This window comes from Electrona antarctica, assembly GCF_951216825.1.
Source record: "Electrona antarctica genome assembly, contig: scaffold_211, whole genome shotgun sequence".
NCBI classification, from domain to species: Eukaryota; Metazoa; Chordata; class Actinopteri; order Myctophiformes; family Myctophidae; genus Electrona; species Electrona antarctica.
The window spans coordinates 134,555-139,983 of record NW_027638241.1 but is presented as its reverse complement, the minus strand read 5'-3'; positions in this window follow the sequence as shown (position 1 = coordinate 139,983).

The following is a 5,429-nucleotide window of genomic DNA, read 5'->3' as shown; positions in this document are numbered from 1 at the left end:
ATTTTGGTCTGATTGCAGTGCGCGCGCCACTGCACGCGCGTGCACTGCAGACTGCAGTGGCACTGTTTGCTGGAGTTGTGAACCGGTATGTGAGTTGTGCTTGAAATGTACTGTAATTCTGCAAACTGTAAATAAATACTTCAATCAATCAATCAATCTATCAATCAATTGCTTGTGCCGAACATATAGGGCTCTATTTTCGATGCTAAACTCCTTATCCCTAAACTACTTTGCTTCTTTTTTTAAATAGCCAGTCTACAAGCTCACTACGTGTCGATGTAGATTGGCTAGTTGAACTATTCAAAACTTATTTTCAAAAAAAGGCAACAAAAAAAGTGTTAAAAAAAATATATATATAAAGAAATATGAATGTATGTACTTGTGAATTGTAATATGTATTTATGTCTGTTATGAGTCTGGCGTAGATGATTTCATCCTGTGCTGGAAATCTTTTCAATACATTTCAATAAATTAAGTAGTTTTGGGATAAGGGGTTTAGCATGGACGAAAATAGCCTACTGTAGTGTAGCAGATCTACAAGCTCACACAGGGACAAGGCGTTGCTGTTTTGCACCCACCTTGTGAGTTGTGAGTATTCACAGTGATGTATTCATTTTAACTGCAGTAGGGAGGTGGTTCTCAACCAGTGGTCCTAGGACCACCTAGTGGTCCTGGGACCACCTAGTGCCTGGGACCACCCTAGTAGTGGTCCTTGAAGAGGTTCCAGGTGGTCCCCATGCCGCTAATTGATGGAGAGTTCAGAGTTGGTAACCAACTGCACCCTTATCCCATTTACGTAGGCCTGACGTCGAAATAAAAAAAGAAATGTCTTTTTAAAATGTATTTTTTTTCTGAAAAACCTCATGTTTCTGTATCAGTGGTGCTCAATACTTCATGTCAAGGACCCCAAACATTATATGTAATATGCCTCCGCCTCCCCATCTGAAAATATGTTGTTCCAGGGACCTCCCCAGAAGCAAAGATTTGAGAGGCACATTTTCACGATTTTTCAAAAATAGCAGACCTACAAGTTCATAGCGCAGCACTCGGTGCCGCGCTATGAGCTTGTAGATCTGCTATTTAACAGCTAAAGCATAACATAATGCTTAAAATACCAAAAAGGGTTCCCGCCCAAAATGGGTTATTAGATCTTTAACTCTTGTCTCTTGAGAGCGTAAAATGAAATGTTACACTCTCAAGAGATAAACTCTTGTTAAATGTCTGCACTTAACCCATTTAGACCTGAGGACGATTCTACAAATGTCTTCTAAATCCTGACAGTTTTCTGAAAAACCCATGTTTCTGTGTCAGTGGTTCTCAAACATTTTCATGTCAAGGACCCCCAAATATAGGCCTATATGTAATTGGCCGCCGACCCCCATCTGAAAATATGTTGTTCCAGGGACCCTAGTGTTAGTCTAGCTTTATTCGACTAAATATCATACGATTTTAGTCGACTAAATCTACAGGTGATTTAGTCGACTAAAATGTATTTTGGCTGGCCTTGATGCCGTGGTAATGACTGTTTTTATATTTGCTGAAAATAGCCGATCTACAAGCTCACAACGCGTCGTCGCAGCGAGCTTGTAGATCTGCTATTTTCAGCATGCAACCAAGTGTAAAATGACTTATAGGCCTACTGGATCTCTTGTCCACTAGTCACCTTCCTAACATTTTAGTCTAGTTTTTATTTCTTGTTATTTAGTCTTATTTATATATTTAGTCTTAGTTTTAGTCACCATATAGCTTAGTTTTCATTTAGTTCGCCTTAGTTGTAGTCGACGAGATCAACACTGAACTGAGGTATATTTCTTTGTGTAGCTTCAGGTTTGGCCTACTAAAGCAGTGGTTCTCAACCTGTGGGTCGGGACCCCCAGGGGGGTCCCCGCACATGATTTTGGGCCAAGTGACAATTTAAGGACTTTTATAAGACCTTTTAAAAGCTGCTATATAAGCAATAATATGTCAAAATTTTAATTACCTTTTGTTTTTTGTTTTTTTGTATTCAGACAGCCAGCAATGGGTAGAACGCTCCCAACAATATTTAGTCTCAGTGACACATCTAGGGGCCACAATCTGCATTCAAAGATTTTCCTAAATCAACTAAATCTACAGTTGATTTAGTCGACTATAATGTATTTTGGCGGGCCTTGATGCCGTCGTAATGACTGTTTTTACACTTGCTGAAAATAGCCGATCTACAAGCTCACAACGTTGTGAGCTTGTAGGTCGGCTATTTTCAGCATGCAACCAAGTGTAAAATGACTTGTACTGGATCTCTTGTCCACTAGTCCCTTCCTAACATTTTAGTCTAGTTTTTATACGTTGACGAAATTGTCTTTATTTTTAGTCTTATAGTTTTAGTCATCATAGCTTAGTTTTCATTTAGTTTCCATTTAGTTTTCGTCATGTGGAAAAAGGTAGTCGACGAACATTTTTCGTCTTAGTTTTAGTCGACGAAATAAACACTGGCACCACTGTACTAAACTATAGAGTTATATTTAGTTTAAAGTTGATTTAACTGCAGGCCAGTTAAAACTCACCCAATAACTTAATATTAATCTGCTGTTGCATGATCAATAGGATATAGGCCTATATAGTCCAGGCATTCTAGCTCAGTTTGAACCTAAAACTGAAAGTAATTGTAAAACAAGATCTTTCTATGAAGTCTCCAGAACAACATACTAAAAGTCCCAAGAAATCCCAAGAAATATGTTTAATTGGCATCAATCCAAGATGTCCGCCAATAGACTATTCTCAGTAAAATGGTCCAATATGACCAATCTTGGAATAAATTCCTTACATTTTAGTGGGGCACGAAAATGTAATTGGTTGTGTGTAAAAATGTAATTGGTTGTGTGTGCAGAAATTTTTGAATTTTTAAATCCCCCCCCCCCCACCCCCCCATAAAATGTTATTTATTTATTTGGTGGTTTAAATTTAGACCTGATGTCGATAAAAAAAAAGATTTGTGCCGCATTTTCACGATTTAAAAAAAATAGCAGACCTACAAGCTCGTAGCGCGCCACTCGGTGGCGCGCTATGAGCTTGTAGATCTGCTATTTTTCAATAGCTAAAGTATAACATAACGCTTAGTTAAAACACCAAAAGGGGTTCCCGCCCAGCATGTGTTAACTTTCTGTGGCATTCATGTGCATTTATGTTTTGCTAATAATGCACTTTCTATGCTGTTGAGTTTGAGTTATGGAACGAAAAGTGAGAAAGATCACAAAACAATGTGTTGAGATTAAAGTGCCAGCGTTGCAGGCCTCGAACATAATAAATATAGGCTCGTCGAGGCCTCCCACAAAACGCTGGGAATTTACTTCAACAGTTTGATATTTTCTTATTGTATAGACCTAATTATTATCATTTATTTTGCTTTATAATAATAATAATAATAATAATTATTATTATTATTATTATTATTATTATTATTATTATTATTATTATTATTATTATTATTATTATTATTATTATTATTATTATTATTATTATTATTATTACTAGCCTACTACTCACCGTGCTATGAGAGATGCAGTTGAACATTGTCTATATTCCAATACATCCCCAGACGGTCCAGAGGGTCTGTTTATTCCACACCAAGCGAACCCGCAGCAGCAGCAGCCTGCAGGGAGGGAATGTCTTGTTGTCAGGTTCAGATTATTAATATTATCATCCACTGCACAGCGTCCTCCTGGCATATCCTCTGACTGCAGCTCTCACTAATCCATCCTGTAAAGAAGTGGAGGCTGTGCTGGTGCTGGTGCTGTGCTGTGCTGTGTCTGTGTCTGTGTCTGTGTCTGTGTCTGTTTCTGTGCTGTGCTGTGCTGTGTCTGTGCTGTGTCTGTGTCTGTGTCTGTGCTGTGCTGTGCTGTGCTGTGCTGTGCTGTGCTGGTGCTGTGCTGTGCTGTGCTGTGCTGGTGCTGGTGCTGTGTCTGTGTCTGTGCTGTGCTGTGCTGTGCTGTGCTGTGCTGTGCTGTGCTGTGCTGTGCTGTGCTGTGCTGTGCTGTTTCTGTGCTGTTGCTGTGCTGTGCTGTGCTGTGCTGTGTCTGTGCTGTGCTGTGCTGTTTCTGTGCTGTGCTGTGCTGTGCTGTGCTGTGCTGTTTCTGTGCTGTGCTGTGCTGTGTCTGTGCTGTGCTGTGCTGTACTGTGCTGTGCTGTGCTGTGCTGTGTCTGTGCTGTGCTGTGCTGTGCTGTGCTGTGCTGTGTCTGTGCTGTGCTGTGCTGTACTGTGTCTGACAACAAAAGCCAAGCACTTTTTCCTCCTTATTTTGGGGCAAACCTTCTTGCCTGCAGCACCGCCCCCGTCTGCTACAGTCGAGGTTGGCCTGGGACAGATGGGTGTCCCTTCTCTATAGTTTAGGTTCCTAACTTCCATTCGATATCAAGACCCCCTCCCCCCCTACACGCACGCACGCACGCACGCACGCACGCACGCACGCACGCACGCACACACGCACGCACGCGCGCACGCGCACACACGCACGCACGCATGCACGCGCGCACGCACGCACGCACGCACGCACGCACGCACGCACGCACGCGCGCACGCGCACACACGCACGCACGCACGCACACATGCACACATGCACACACACACAGGCCTCTTATTATTTAGCCGTTTTTATTTTTTATTAGGTAGGCAAATAGTCACAGAACAGGATGCAACATAAGGGGGTGAAAAATCATGCAATTAGTCAAATGCTTCAAATATAGTTTACATTGTATATAAGCCTATAGTCTTTTCCTATAGATTGCATTTTCAGTTAAGTGCAGCATTTCTTTTTTAATCCAAAATATTCATACAAGTGTTAAAGCATTCAGATTCATTACAGATTGACATTATCAGCATGCTTCATCTTTTCATCTGGGCCCATAGGACCAGGGGAACAGCCCATAGGACCAGGGGAACAGCCAATAGGAACAGGGGAACAGTGCACAGGTCATGTTTGGGGTCCGCATTATATTTAGCCAGACATGCACCGTCTGACTACCAGAGTCCTCACAGGGGAATCCTCACCAACACACGGCTCAACTCCACACGCTCACTCCCAGAACTCCTTCAGAATAAATTAACAGCTATAGATTTCCCGGGCTAAATGTGAATTGTGAACTATTTAGTTTGTATTGCTGCCATGGTGATACATTGTTTTTGTGAGGACAGATTATATGTACAATATACAATATACAAATTATAACAATCACAAATTGTAATTTGCAAGTAACAAATTAATCACTAAAACCCCCCAGAGTCAGAGAGTAAACATTTTGGAATGTTGCATTTGTTTTGACTGAACAGATTCTGCATATTATAGCTGTGCCAACTACTGTATACTACTGTACGCATTATGTCCCCACAACAGCAGACCAATCAAAGCTCGATCACATCGCTGTATACATGCATGACAGCAATCTGTATAGTTACA